The sequence below is a fragment of the Muntiacus reevesi genome, chromosome 4, assembly GCF_963930625.1.
Source record: "Muntiacus reevesi chromosome 4, mMunRee1.1, whole genome shotgun sequence".
In the NCBI taxonomy this organism is placed as follows: domain Eukaryota; kingdom Metazoa; phylum Chordata; class Mammalia; order Artiodactyla; family Cervidae; genus Muntiacus; species Muntiacus reevesi.
The window spans coordinates 116,946,957-116,963,155 of NC_089252.1; the positions used below are offsets into that span (position 1 = coordinate 116,946,957).

The window sequence follows — 16,199 nt, forward strand, 5'->3', positions numbered from 1 at the left end:
CTGTGGGTTTTCTAGTTTTCCTCTCATTATTGACTTCTAACTTTATCTCATTGTGGTCCGAGAGGTACTTTGGGGACTTCCTGGCGGTCCAGCGGTTAAGACCTTGCTTTCCAGCGCAGGGGGTGCAGGTTCCACCCCTGGATGGGGAGCGCAGATCCCACATGCCTCAAGGCCAAAAACTCAAACCTTAAAACAGAAACAGTAACTGTAACAAATTCAATAAAGACTTCAAAAATGGTCGACATCACAAGAAGGAAGGAAGGTACTTTGTGTGATAACCTACTTTTTCAAACCTTCTGAGGCTTACTATGGCTCAACAGGTATTCTGACATGGAGAACGAGCGTGTCCATCGAGAAGAACGTGTGTCCTGGTGGCGGGGGGCAGAGACCCGCGCCTGCTGCATGCGGTCCGTTTACTGTCACTCACGTCCTCCACTCTCCCGTACCTGCTGTCTGGGTCCATGCATCGTCAGCATTCCTGTCAAGCTTCTCCGCCTTCAGCGCTGTTCATTTCTGCCTCACGTATTTTGATGGCTGTGGAATGGTGTGTACCTGTTTATCACTGCCTAACCTTCTTGCTGTACCGAATCTTCCACTAATATACTCTGTCTTGTAAGCTTTTTTTTTTTTTTTGACTTAAAGTATACTTCACCTCAGATGAGTACAGTCGTCCTCTCTTTTGGTTACTATTTGCATGAGTCCTTTCCACATCCTTTCACACTGAACATTTTTCTGTCTTTGTCTCCTGTGCAGAGCAAGTAAACGGTTCATGTTTTTCTATCCAAACTGCCAATCTGTCTTTTGACTGGCAAGTTTAAGGCATTCACAGTTCCAGTCCTTTTCCTGCTTGTTTTTCATATGCCTTATTGCTTCTTTGTCCCCCATTCCTGCACGGCCATCTTCTTTTGTTATTAATTGATTCTTTATAGCAGAACATTTTCAATTCCCTTCTCATTTCCTTTTGAGTATATCCCATAGCTAGCTTTTTCCTTGTGGTCATGGAACTACATTTAACACCCTAAAGCTGCAGCAGTTTAACAAGCCACTCTATACCAGCTCAACTTCAGTAACATGCACAACTGTTCCCACACAACTCAGACCCCATGCCCCCTCATTCACAGATGTCACAAAATCACATCTTTCTGGATCGCGTCCTCCCAAAAGATGAACTCAGTTTCTAAGTGTGTTAATCCCTGAAATCGAGTGGAAACAAAGGTGAGTTACAACAGCGCCAGCCTTTCTAATCGTCTGTGTGACTCCTTCCCCCAGACTTTTACTTCTTCATGGGACTGCAGGTCACTGTCCAGCACCCTCCAATCTGAGGGAAGCCCCTCACTGCAGGCAGGGCTGTGGTGAAGAACTCACTCAGCTCTGGCTTCTCTGGAAAGCTCTCAATTTCTCTCTCAGTTTTGAAGGACAGTTTTGCCAGTTACAGGTTTCTTGTTTGACAAGTTTTTCCCCCCTCTATATTTTGAACAGAGCAACACAACCTCCAAGGTTTCTGACAAGAAATTTACCAATAATCTTTGATTTTCAGCTGTTTTTATTGAAATACTTTTCATTTTGTTAGTAACATCAGAATTGTTAGTTAGCACAAGTAGTATGTCTCAGACACTGCAGACTTGGTTCTGACCACTGCAGAAGAGTGAGACTGCACTGAATTGAGTCACATGGACTTTCTGGTGCATGTAAGTTACGTTTACACTTCACTGTCACCTATTAAATGTGCAACAGTGCTATGTCTAAGAAAATGTACCTGCCTTTATTTCAAAATACTTAATACTAAAATTACCAGGCATCCCCTGACCCTTCAGGGAGTTGTAATCTTTCTGCAACAGTAACATCAAAGATCAGTGATCACAGATCACCACAACAAATACGGTAGTGAAGTTTGAAATATTTTGAGAATTACCAAAATGTTAGAGACCTGACCTGAGCAACTGCTGTGGGAAGAAAATGGTACTGACAGACTTGCTTGACACAGGACTGCCAGCTTGCTAAGTGCTATAAAGAAAAGTGTGTTACAGTGAGGTAGGCAGGCAGGCAGCACCGTCAGCGCAGTCACTAACAGTAAGCAGGGTCAGCAGGTGACCACGGTACCGGGCCTCGCTGAGGCCTCCCTGCTGACAAGGAGGCTCCCGTGACCCTTCCAAGCTCCTCAAGATCGCCGGCCCATGTAGCTTCACCAGGTGACGCTGGGCCGGCTGAGTGTCAAGGTCACTGAGGGGAAGGAGCAGAGCTCCTCCGCCTCCAGGCACTTTCCCATGAAGGCCACGCATGAGGGTTTGGTGAGTTGCTCTGTGGCATGTGGGATCTCCCCGGATCAGGGATCGAACCCAAGTCTCCTGCACTGGCAGGCAGACTCCTCACCACTGCGCCACCAGGGACGCTCCACTCTGCTCTTCTGACTAAAGCGCAGCTGACTCACCACGCTGCTCGCCTCTGTCGCACAGTCTTGCTGACACTCTTCTCCACTGCGGCCATCGCGGGGTACTGAACGCAGTTCTCTGCGCGGTGCAGAGGCCTGTCATTTACCCACTCTGGACAACACTCTGTGTCTGCTCTCCCAACGCCCACAGCCCCCTTCCCCTCCGGCAACCACACATCTGTGGGTCTGCTTCTGTCTGTGGTTTCTTCTGTTTTGCTCTGACCACCATCTCCTCTGTCCTGTGAGCCTCGGGCCTGAGCGGGGTCACGGCTCCCTCCGGTCGCCCTCCTCAGGCCAAGCTGGACCAGGAGAGCTTCATCCACGTACACTCAGGCTGCGCCCACTTCTCTTCAGGCTTTTCTGCTCCTCACATGGAATCACTTCAGCTGTCTCACTCTTCTGCCTGCTCACGCGGCTCTTAAACCCTTCTGTAAGCTTCCCGTTTCAGCTACTGTACTTTTCTGTTTCAAAACTGTTTCCTTGTCTAGAATTACTTTTTCTTGATATCCTCATTTTGTTCAGACACCTATCCCCAATTTCCTTTCCTTCTTTGCCCGCCGTCTCCTTTGGCTCCTTGAGCACATTAACATGCTTGATTCAAAGTCTTTGACTAGTATCCTCATGCCACTGCCTCCTTTGGGAGGGTTTCCGTCAAACTCATTTTTCCTGTGAAACGCCACACATTGTCAGTTCTCTGTCAGTTCAGTTCAGTTCAGTTGCTCAGTCGTGTCCGACTCTTTGCGACCCCATGGACTGCAGCACTCCAGGCCTCCATGTCCATCACCAACTCCCAGAGCTTATTCAAACTCAAGTCCATCAAGTCGGTGATGCCATCCAACCATCTCATCCTCTGTCGTCTCCTTCTCCTCCCGCTTTCAATCTTGCCCAGCATCAGGGTCTTTTCCAGTGAGTCAGTTCTTCACATCAGGTGGCCAAAGTACTGGAGTTTCAGCTTCAGCATCAGTCCTTCCAATGACTATTCAGGACTGATCCTTTAGGATGGACTAGTTGGATCTCCTTGCATTTCTTCCTGCGGTTCTCTGTATGGTCCGTATTTTCTGTTGTTGAGAGTTTCACTGTGGTGTTCTAGAGATCTGTTTCCCTCCCTCCAGGGCTGCTGCCTGCTATGAGCTAGAAGCATTCACCCTGAGCACACCACTTTCACCCTGAGCACACCCTGAGACACCAGCAGTCGTCTCCTTGCAAGGCTTCACCCAGCCAGACCCCGGGGCTCCAAAACAGCCAATTCCAACCATTCTTCCCGGCTCAGTGCTGACCTGGTAGAGGGGCTGCTGCTCAGGTTTCCTAGTCCATCATTTTGCATAACGTCGCTGTGGTCTACAGTCTTTAACTGTCAGTGATTCTGTCCCATTTCCAGACCTTGATCAAACTCGTCTTAGCCCTTGAATCACTGCTAATCCTCTCAGCAGAAAATGCCAGGCACATGCGTATCCTTCCAGCATAACGTATGATGTAGTTTCTAGTTCTGGCAAACCATCAGAATGAGTCACCCTTCCTCCAAAGTACCTCCTTCCATAAAACTCTTGTGACCACAGGAAGGGATGAAGCAAAGATCCGCTCCTCTAACAGCACAGACCCCAACATCAAACTCGAGGCTGTGGCTTCACACACTGTTCAGAACACTGGAGGTGGACCCAGCATTAAGAGGAGCGTGGCACAGAGTCTACCTCTAGAGTCTTTATTCCGGGACAACTGTCTAGGGCCCAAGGCTGCAGCTCAAATCAATTCTTCCAACTCTGTATTCTAACCCCAACCGCATTAGGAACCTGGATATTGGCTACAATATTCCACTTCTTTTGCCTTAAACGTCTTTCTGGAAACACAGGTAAGAAACCACAGCCAGCAGTCTCTGCGGGGAAGCACTGAGCCCTCCCACCAGAAACCTTCTCTCCGAAGCACGCTTTTTCTGCAGCAGTTACTTTGTATCCGTGAGCAACCCACAGGCTACAATGTTTAAAGAACTGATGTGCTAACAGCCAGCAAATCCCATCCAACAAGTCCTTCCTCCAGCAACAACAGCCAAATGACATCAACAACTGGCCATCAGTCGCCCCGAGTGTGACGTGAGCACTGCCAGGCAGCGGGGGAAGTGAGAGCTCCTCTGTCACCAGAGGCAGGGGTGGCCAGGTCCCGGCTCGCCAGCACCGCCAGCAGAACCGCTTCCTCCTTTGCAGTGAGCCTGCTTCCTCTCAGGACTGCCCACTCCCTCTACCCAAGCAGGTCAAACAGGCTTCACTGCTTTCAGAGCTTCGACCTGACCAGGCTGGGCCGCATCACACCCCCACCGTTCCAGCCGCAGAGCATCTCCACCGCGGGAATCACCGCGTGTTTCAACATGAAAATGCGGATCGGCTCTGGTGGCAAACTGTGGTCTGGGCGAAAACAAGACCACCACAAAACTGCTTTCAGCCCCATCACGGCATTTCTACCTGGGCTCTCGAATAACCACGCGGCTGAAAGCACAAACCCCAACCCCGCCCCACGCTGCACACGCGCTGCACCCAGCCCCAACTCGCCAGAGCGCCCTCTTCACGGCCGGCCACCACCTCACACTGAGTGAGGTCCAGAACCCAGGAGATTGCTTCCAGGCTCGACCACGACACGGACGGAGGGTCTCAGGTCCCCTCGTCTCCTCCCCTCCACGCATCTCAGCCAAAAAAGAGCCCATGGAGGGAAGACTCTGTCTTCACTCCAAAACACATAGTCAAAACACATGAATAATGCCAGGCAGAGTCACATGTACTATGAACGAACACTCTAAAACGCAGTTAGTCTTTTTAAGGGTACAAATTTGGCTCACACTCTGTTAGGCTGAAGCCTACAAGCGGTCCTTTTGGTAGTGAAAACAAGCCACAGAGGGTCCACCAAGGTCTCCAGGTGGAGAGGCTGAGCGATGCAGGCTTGGGTCCAAGGCTCCCTTCTGGGCCGGTACAGGACACCCCTCCAGGACTCTTGGGCACCTCCCCAGCACAGCCATCCCTTTTCCAGACCTGACCGCAGCCCCTGCAGAGGACCCCTTGCCAGGCCTCTCAACTGAGCTAACATGGGCCACGAGCCTTCCCCCCCCTCCTCCCCAGAGACTGCAGGTACCTGCGAGTCTGGAGAGCAGACAGGAGTCCACGTGCATAGATGATGAGCTACGCTGTTAGAAGTCAACAAGGAAGAGAAAGAGAGAAGGACTGGGTTACTAGGGTCCTTTTTCCTGTCAGAAAGGTAACTGCTTTCCCAACTCAGACTGCTAGCATTTCCTTGAAAGTCATGAAAATTAAGACTAGCCCAATGGTCTACTCTTTATCTGTGAAAATTAATTCATAAAAAGAAGCATTTTTTAATGTGCTAAGATCCTACATGCCACCCCTGGACAAACATTAAATGAAAAAAACGTTTTAGAAATGCACCCGGAGTGCACATCATGAAGTAACTGCGTCTGCTCAGATGCTGCAGGAGGCCAGAGGCGGCACAACGGGAGACGCTGGAGAGCATCACGATCACAACCAAGCCTGGCCGCCTGCGTTCCAGGCCATCTCTCCAGGCGACTGGGACACACCGGGGTGAGGCTCGTGCTCGGGGCCCGGGAGCCAGGTGCTCTCCTGCTGCAGAGCAGGCACGTGACCCAGGGGGGCCGGTCCTTCCTCCCTCCACCAGGCCATCCCCCCAATCCGACGAATCAATCTCTCAGAAGAGCTAGTCAAGGACACAGAACAAGCGGTAGGAGGAGCACCGATGTACTCAGCAGCAGACGCGTCTCTGAGCACAGCTTCAACAGAGATCTACGAAGACGGGGGACTACGAGCTTATCAAAAGGGATTCCGAAGCAGAGAAGCCAGCAAGACAGCGGCAATGTCCTGGAAACAAAGAATGGAACAGAGCATCTAGGAAAGACGCGTGGGGAGGAAGTTAGTATGTGCGATGAAAAACTGTCTAGCTGGTGAAGAAAGGATGACAGTGCAGTGAAATGCCGGAGCAAACATACAAGGGGAAAGAACTGTCTAACGCCACATTACACAGAACTTTCAAACATGCTAGGTACTAGGAGAAAAAAATTGGCACACGGAAGAAGCCCAAAGGATAACACAGAATGCAGAAAATGAAACAAGTTAACAGGTGTGACTATTTAAAGTTTCTATAGAACAAAAACACAGGGTCAACGGAACCAAGCAAGAGAAAGAAGCCAGGAACACTGCAACACAAAAAAATGATCATGTTCTTCCTATACAAAAAATACTCTTAAAAACTATTACATAAAAAACATCCTTGCTATATTTTTTTTTTTAAAAACCTTCCCCTGGGCCTTCAAGAAGAAAAATCAAATAACAGAAAAAAAATAGCTAATCCCCTTTTTATAAAAATTAATCCATTAATCAAAGAAAGGTAAATGTTAAACAATGAGGCACTTTTAAAATTTTCCCCAGTAGTTACACTGGCAACCACTAAGGAAAGTGACACCTTTATAAACAGAATCTTCCAACTATACACAGCTAGGTACACAACCCTCCTGGGGGCACGATAGTAACAAGCTCCAAATTCTAGGGACGCACAACCACGGGATCTTAGGGACGTGATCATGGAAGCGGACAGAGTGCGTGATTCTGTTACAGAGAAGAGGCGGCAGTAACTGAGGCGGCCAGAGGACGGTTACATTTCGGTGTGGGCAGTGTGACAGGGGCAGCAGCGGGCACAAGGGAAAGTGCCGCGGGCGGGGGGTGGGGGGTTCACAAGCAGCTGCGGAGCCTGTGCGCAGTCCAGGCCCCGTCCGTGGGAGATGCACTCCGAGACCCCAGTGGCTGCCAGAAGCCACGGAGAAGACCGGAGCCCACGCACAGTGCGTCCTTCTGTGCCTCTACGTCTGTGATCACAGGACGTTACTAACAACACACTGTACTGAACGCACATGAGTGTGGTCTCTCTCAAGACCTCTGGCCACACCATGCCCTCCCGCCTCCTCCTGAGAGGTGAGAGGTGAGCTGCCCGCCTGACGCAGGCCCCGCGCCCGACCCACTCTCGGACCCCACTGCAGGCTCCAAGCCTGGACATCTGAGACCCCAGGTGGGGAGGACCAAGACGGGCGTGAGGTTCTGTCACACTGCTGACAACAGCATGCATTGTCAAATGACCAACGGTTTACATCTGGAAGCTTCGATCTAGTGTTTTTGGACCGTGGCTGACTGAAGGTAACTGAAACAGCAAAAAGTGAAACTGGGAATAAAGGGGGATGCTGAATTCTCATTGTGCAGCCATGGAAACCGAAGCTCAGCCACGCTCTTCAGAGCCATCCTGTGGCGCTGCTTAAGGAAGCCTCGACAAGGCCGCTGGCTCCGGGCCTACTGATTCCAAGCAAGGGGAGGCAGTCACAGGTATGCGCTCCTTTTCAGCATGGGAGCACCACGGGGTGGGGGGTGTCTATCAAAAGCCACTTTGGGAATGTATTTCAGCTCTTTCTTTCAAGTGGCTACTTTCTGGGGGAAACACAGGTCAGTCTAGGATGTGGAGCTCCTGGCAGCCTAGTGTTAGGGTCCAGGCTTTCCTGCTGTGGCCCGCGGGCAATCTCTGGTCAGGGAACTCGGGTCCCGCAAGCTGCACGGAGCGCCCCTCCCGAAAGGCTTACCAGCAGTCTAGGCTCTCCCCTAAGAGCCTGTGAGAGCAGCTGCAGCACCCACAAAACCTGTGAAAGACACGTGGCTAAGAGCCACCCGAGGATTCGGTGAGAGGTGAGACTGAGGGGAACACGGCAGGAAAGCTTAGGAAGCGAGGCCGCTGGCGCCGGGCGAGGCGGTAGGCGCGGATGAGCTTGGACAGGAGGGGCGCGGCGGGGCCGGACCAAGGGCAGGAGCAGAGCGCGCTCAGGGCTGGCAGGCCAGACGACACGGGACACGGCTGTGCAGGGCCAGGACCACCGGCGCACGCGACAGGGAGGATGGGGCAGGCCCGGAGAGCGCGGACGGCAGGGAGGACGCGGGCGCACTGCTCCCTTCCCCTGACGTCGAGCTCAGCCCTCCTGCCCGAGGAGGCAGGGACTGCGGGTGCCGGGCGCCCAAAAGGCCAGCAGGCCAGGACGGGAACCCGCACACCAGGCGCCTCCCCAGCAGCCGCGGCCGCGAAGCAGCCAGTCAACCTCCCCCGCTGCCCGGCACGGCCCAGGCCTCCTGCTCCGGGCGCCCTGACACGCTCCAGCCAGAAGCGACGGCCGGGACCCTCCGGCAGCGCCCCTCACAGCGGCGGGAGGGTGGCGCAGACCACAGCGGGCACCCGCACCCGCAGAAAGCGAACGCGCGGTGGTCTGCGGCCACTCGGAGGTGGTGTGTTACTGCTGAGCAACACAGCCAGTTCAGTCAGACGCTGCATGAAATTCACTACCGGAAATTTACATTTCAGAAGAAACAGACCTGTCAAGGCATTTCTCTTTCCAAAACATTTTAAAATAAACACAACAGCGTATCATTAAAATTCACAGAGGCTGTGCTTCCATAGGAGGTGTTCTCAGCGCTGTTGGGGTTAAAGACACGCGTCCCGACCTGGAACACGCAGTGCTGGACCGTGATACCAAGCATGTTCTTTCTGGTGGGTCTCTCATCTGGAAACAGACGCTGACAACTCAGATGCTGCTTCAAGGTAAGCGCTAAGCTCTCTAAAATGTAAAAAGGCTGTGTATATATAGATACACACACACACTTTTTTCCAAGGTGTCACATTCACATGGAGCCACTTTTCAGAGTCAAGCTCCCTGGAAAGCAATTCTTGTCATGAGGACTTTGCAGCCCTGATCAATAGACTCTTTAAAGGGATGCTCCCACTGTTCTAAAGGCAGGTGCCAAACGAAGAGCTAAGGGTCCTTTTTAAGAGACCAGAATGACTGCCTTTCCTTTTTCTTTTTGGTAAGGGAGACTGGAAAACAAGAGAAAGCCGCACACATTGTTTTTCAGGAGTTTGAACATCTGCCATCAGCTTTAGACCATTGCAGACATTTACCTAATAAAACACCACCCGTAAACCATTGGGAGGAGCCCACACGGCGAGCTGGCTGTAGAAGAAAACCGAACTACCTGCTCTCTTGCTCCAGTCAATCCCCCCAAACCAGCCCCTGGTTTGGTGCTGCAGGCACGGTTGAGGAAGTACACCCCTGAAGGCTGAAGCGTGCCCTCCGTATTCCAGTCCTAACCCCGCTCACCTCTGAGAGTGTGTGTCTTTAGGTGAACTGGACCATCACAGCCACTCCTCGTGGGTGACTGAGACGCCGTCCTCCTCACCCACCAGGCTGTGCGGGTCAGGGGAAAGGACCACGGCCAACCCTCCACCGTGCCCTGGGCTCGTCCGCTCCCCACACAGACGGCCACTCCCGAGTCCCAGTGCCACAGCCCCTCGCCTGCCCTATGCCCCCGGGCCCCGTCCACTCCCTCTAGCGCCCTCCAACGGCTCTCCCCGGCCCCCTCCGAGGTACTCTCCCGGACGTCCGCGCAGCACCCTCTGAGCCAGCCACTGACCGCTTCTAACGTTTCTGAGACTGGCATCTGTCTCATTTCTACTACGGCTCCAAAACCGCCAGAGCTTTTTATCTGATCCTCCCGCAGCTGTCAGCCGCACTTTGTTTTAGTAGACAATAAAGCTGCGTCCAATGAACACAGAGCGCATAACTTATCATTCAGGAAGGCTCTCCGTATTCATCACTGGCCCAGAAGCAAAACTCACATGCCACAAATAGCAACCCAGTGCGCAAAGTTAGAACTGGAGAAATATCAAGCTACTGAGCAGTATTTCAAGACTCGTCCTGGAGCCGTGACTCACCCCTGCCCTCAAGGTGAGTGTGGGGGCGGGGCGGGGCAGCACTACCCCAGGCATCCCAGGTCTACAGCCATCACTCAGCCCGAGAGCTGCTGGCGAACACCCGCTACCGGCTAAATGCTCGGTCAGAACACGCAATACAGACCTATTCTGAGCATACGTATCAGGGAGTCCAGTGTTTTAAGAACCCAAGTGTCAGGTCAAAGAAGAACTCTCCTAGGGCTACCTTTATACCCTACAGGTGACGATCTGAAGGCAGCTCCACCCCCAGGAGTGAGTCAGGTGATAAATGCAGAAGCTCCCACAGGGCAGTGTGGAGGGCTACCTGCTCCCCTACGGAAGCCTCTCTGCTTTTCCATCCCCGGTGGATTCAAGAAGCATTCACAACAGGCAGTCTCAAATTCTGACACATTGTGCTCCAAAGCCAACCTCCCCACCCGCTCAAGCACTGCCCATGCCAGCACTAGATGGGGGTGCAACGCTAGCACCCCAGGGGCAAAATGAAGGTGCGTCAGCAAAGATGCGGAGTATCTAGAACCCTGACACACGGCTGGTGGGCGTGGAAGCGGCAGGACTGTGGGAACCGAGCCGGGTCCACCACAGCGCTGCACACACGGTTATGGCTGGACTGTGCCCTCCCCCTCCCCCAGATCTAACCCCACCACCTCACAATGTCAGACCGTGACTGCAGCTGGAGACGGAGCCCTTACAGGGTGAGGGAGGTTAGACGAAGTCCTGCGGGCCCTAATGGATCTAACTGGGGCCCTGAGAAGAGGGCGTTAGGACGCAGACCCCTTCAGAGGAAAGACAGGGCGGGCAAACAGGGAGCAGACGGTCCCCACAACTCAAGGGAAGGGGCCTCCGAGGAAACCAGCTCTGCCAGCACTCAAACTTGAGACTTCCAGGCTCCAAAATTAAGACCCAATAAGTTTGTTGTTTTGTTACAGTGGCCTAACAATCTACAGATACACCGGCTAGAACGCAGCCTTTCCACTCCTCAGAACTGACATAATGGAAATGTGCACACACGCCCATCAGAAGACGGATCCAGGACTGTTCACAGAGTTTCTTTTTGGCCACTCTGCTCTGGCTCCCTGGCCAGCGATGGAGCCTGGGCCGCCTGCAGCGGAGTGTGGGGTCTTAACCACCGAGCACCAGGGAGCTCCCAGCACAGCATGACTTCTACCAGCCACGCACACAAGCTACCCAAATGCGCACCTGGAAGTCAACACAGACATCACGGCGGGCAAAGGGAAGCAGCCCTCGGGAACGCTGGAAACGGAGTCGGGGCTGCGCCCAGCAGAGTGTCAGACAACACGGAGACAGAGACAAGGGGGCGCAGCGTGTATGACCGACAGAGACACAGACAAAAACCCCACAGTGCTCACGAGTTAAAGAAAAAACCAGGAGAGGATGACAATGACCTCAAGGAGGCACAAGCGGCCTTCCGAGCCTGTGAAAACTCCCCAAGTTTCTCACTTACTTGCAGTCTTCATACGTCCCACTGCAAATTTGGAGTTTAGTAACATGTGGAAACGACAAGCTGCAACGCCGTACTGATGCACTGTCAGCAGCCAGCCAACCTCACCCCTCGGCTGGACTCACCAGGTTCTTCTCCGGCGGCCACGACAGAGTCGGACGCACAGCTCGTCCCCTGGCCCCCAACCCCCCGCCTGCCAGAGGGGCTGACGGATGCCCACGGCTGCTTTCTCACACCGTCTCTTCAAAACTCAACCTCACTAAAGGAAGGCGTTCACAAGAGTAAAACTACCAATTAACACTCCGGTCTTCCTATGGGTAGTGAATTACATTTCTCTTCTTTTTCACTTCTGTATTTTCCTAGCTTTTTTTTTTTTTTTTTTTTTAAAGCAGCGACTAGTTTAATAATCAGCAAAAGAGAAATACCACTTTAAATAAAAAATAGGGCTTCCCTGGTGGCTCAGATGGTAAAGAATCCACCTGCCATGCAGGAGACCTGGGTTTGATCCCTGGGTCAGGAAGATCCCCTGGAAAAGGGCATGGAAACCCACTCCAGCATTCTTGCCTGAAAATCCCATGGACAGAGGAGCCTGGCGGGCTACAATCCACGGGGTCACAAAGAGTCAGACACAACTGAGCAACTAGCACTTTTCAGTGGAGGAAGGATAACGTTTTCATAAAGAGTCGAGAGCTGAGGGCTTTAGAGCAATCGTGAATAACCCAAAAGCCAGGCTGGGGTATCAGAGCCTCCGTGCGTTCCAGGAGATCCCGACCAGCACTCAAGCAGCCGGGCCTCCTGAGCACCAGGCTCAGCCACCCTGAACCTGCAGGACAGCTGCGCGCCAGCCGGGACCCTGTGGGGCTGTAAGCGCTACCCAAACACTAGCAAAATAACGCTTCAAGACGAGTATCTGCAGCGGAGCTTCTACAGAAGGGCCCTTAACAACCACCCACAGCAACGCACAGGTCAGGGGACTTTAGTGAGTCTTATAACCCACGGGCTGCGGGGGCAACCCCAAGTTATTTCTGGGGACCCGGACCCAGAAGTGCCCAGAGAACTCTCAGCGCCTGACTGAAAGACACATGCAGAGGGCACTGTTTTTCCCGAACTTCTGTGCTGTTAAGATCGAGTTCTTTAAAGGTTAACTCAAAGCAACTTTGTTGTGTACTCGCAAACAACTCAAATGGAAATCAGTTTTTAAAAATTAAAATTGCATACCAGAATGGGAAACCGATGGCGTCCACAGGGTCATGTTTCAGAGACTCCCTAGCGGAGCTGGGCCAGGCCAGGAAGGCCAGGAGCAGGCAGCAAGCCGCTCACCCCGGACAGGGTGGGGAGACCAGGGAAGCCAGCGTGTGGCACCTGGCGGCAGGTTCACACGCAAGCCTCGCCCAGCCCCCAGCTCCCCCTCACAGGCCTCCTCGGAGCTGCTCTGTCGGACAGTGAGCAGTCCAGCGCGGCCAGGAAATGGACAAGGGACTCAGACTGCTCTCCTCAGCAGTGATGACATCACCGAAATAGAGCAGCCGGGCGAGGCCTGCGATCCCCTGCATTAAGTGCTGCATCTCCAGGCAGGAGAGCTCGGCCAGGACTGCGTGTCACCCCTGGAACCAGCTGCCGAGCTCACTTCCTCCCCCACAGAGGCATTCTGCAAGTAGCTATTCTTAAATTTGTTTTTGAAATCACAGCCTGGAGTATTGAAATTGAAACTAGTGGGAGACAGCGCTGAAGAGCCTGCCCTGATTTCCCCACTGCATCACCTTTACCTTTGACTCACAAGTCACACTGACCTCAACCACCATTAAAGTTTTAAAACATAAATGCAAACTATTTTTGTATTTAATGCCGTACATGGGAACGAAAAGGCAGAAAACAGAGGGGAGAGATGAGAGCCAATAACTGAGAAGATGAACACATTGCAGCAAACTGCAGACGGAAGCACAGAGTTTGGAGACGGCATCCCCGGACGTGTGTCTGATCACACGCAGGAGCGGATGCTGGCGACCCTGCAGGGGAGACACGAGGCAACACAAAGCCAGGAGCTGCAAAGTGGGGTGGGGAGCAGGGAGCTGGTTTCCAGATGACATCAGCACCGGGAGAACCCCCATCTGGGCCTCACTCGGGACTCCTCCTGACTTCCCCAGAACACCCGCCTGTATAACTCCCAGTCCAGTGACTGGTCCAGTTATCCTCAGTCGCGTGTGAACTGCTAGGTGGAGAACCAGACAACTCAAGACAGAAGTAAAGACAAACATTTAGGTCAATTTCGGAGAAACAGTTCGTAAAACAACAGTCCCACGTGTGGGATCTGGGTTTGCTACACCCTCACATAGAAACACCAATGCCAAATGAAAGAACAAGTATATACTGAGTACAGGTCCCTTTGGAAATTTACTAATAGCTAAGGAAATACCCAAAACCTTTTTTTTTTTTTTTTTTTTGCTTTATTTGGTGGTAGAGTAAGGAATTGGATTCAAAGCCACACTTTACTATAAAGCAATGGTCTTTGATTATGGGGTTTGGAGGGGTGGCTTAGACTTGTTTGGCACCAAAAACTATTTCTGCCTCAGGAGATTGCTTACAATTACCTGGAAAAACGTACCAATAAATATTTTTAGAGTGTCCTCCACATTCCACTCCCCCCTTCTGCTTGTTTACTCAGGCAATTCTACAGCAAATGTAAAACTCGCATCCCCCGTGAACCAAGGGAGCTGGAGGGCTGGAGGAGATGGGGTGGCGGGGGTTACCTAGGGTGACCCTGGTACATCAAACCTGTGGTATCAGCCGAAGCAGCCGCCTCAGCCCCACAAGAGCACCTCTGCTCAGAGAGCCCCCAGCAGCTAACACCCGGCCTGGAAGCTTCTGGCGACACAAACTCCATGTGGAGTGAACAACAAATGCCCCAGAGCAAAAGAACACGTTTAGAACTACAAGTTATTCTTTAAAAAGCACAATCAGTTAGAAACTGTGATATTATCTTCTACACACCCTCTTCAAAAGCAAACCAAACCAAACGCTGCTGTTAAAATTAACAAAGCCTTCAAGTTAGGACAGAACACCATGCTGTCCAGATTACCACAGATGCACTTGCTGAGATGAAAAATAACTCTCCCTTATGAAAAATCTCAACATCTACAGTACCATCATGCCATTCCACAAGAGAATTCCTGGCCATGACCACTCACCACTTTTAAAGTCCTTGAGGACAAGAACCAGGCCTATCTCCCGGAGTCAATACTCAGCCATGCCTGATACTCGGTTCATACTGAAAACATCTGATGAATGGATGAAAAGCCACTCATCACCATTACTCTGCTCCAAACACAAACAATGGTTACGGCAACCACGCAGATTACTCACTTCAATATATCCGACCGGGTAACCAGAAAAAAGGAAATCAGACTACGATAAGGTAGTAGGCACCAACTTCTGGCTTGAACAGGACCTTCAGGAGAAGTACTCAGGACTCACTTTCCAGCTCTTGACTCAAAACTGAACAAACTCTCCTAAGTCTGAATAGAGAAGCACGCTAACAGGAGACTTTATTAATCCACGGATGAGAAGTCATGCGGGTAATCAGCTGCTTCAGTCACAAGGAAGAGACAAGAGCCTGTTCTTTTGGAATCCAAAGAGAAGATACAGTATTTCCAACAGTAAAGAACCAACTGGCCGGACACCCATGCACTGAGGCTTCAGGAAAGGCCCACACGCAAGGTGGCCAGCCCAACTCATTCGACAGGAGACCAAGGTGACAAAAATTTTCAAACCTCAAATAACAGCTCTACTAGAATTTTAGAATTTCCAATCGACTGGCGCGACACTACCAAAAAAAAAAAAACAAAAAGCGTTATAACTCACAACTGAAAACGGAATATGTTGTGGTTTTAAGGCAGAACTAATGCTACCAGAGAAGGCTTCCAACGTCACATCACAAGAAAAGACGTGGAGAGGCAGATATCGGGTGGCAAGAGACAGATCCCAAGCTTCAGGGACCAGCCCTCCGATCTCCGCTCCGCGACCTTGGACCAGTGACTTAACCTCTTCGATCTTCGACTTCGCTATCTACCAGTGGATACAGCAATGTACTTGAGAAGACTGCGCTAAGAATCAAATATAACAATCGGTGCAGAGGTCTCGCCACACCGCCCGACAGACAGTAAGCGCCCCAGTGTCCGCTGTCTTTATTCTCAATCGCCCAGTTTCGCGAACCGTTCCTCGCCGGGAAGCCCGGGCTGAACGCACAGGCGGGCCACGCCGCAGTCCAGACCTAACACGGCGCTGCACCCGGCAGCGGTTCGCCCCAGCAAGTTTGCAAACTTCTTCCAGGCTCCCCGCGACGCGTTTAAAGGAAAAAGCTCTGCGTCCCGGGAGCCCCGGGCAGCTGGGAGCACGTGACCGACTCTCCGCGGACTCCCGGCGTCGGGGACCCTCGGCCGACCGGCCGTTCGGCGGACGGGACGGCGAGCACACGGCTCGGCCTGGCATCGGGGCGGG

General features: G+C 52.2%; 1 protein-coding gene across 1 annotated transcript in view; it reads right to left on the bottom strand.

Moving 5' to 3' along the window:
* The window catches only part of RAB7A (RAB7A, member RAS oncogene family), a 42,652-nt gene that overhangs the window by 25,987 nt on the left and 466 nt on the right, over positions 1 to 16,199 (bottom strand). The window lies entirely within an intron of this gene.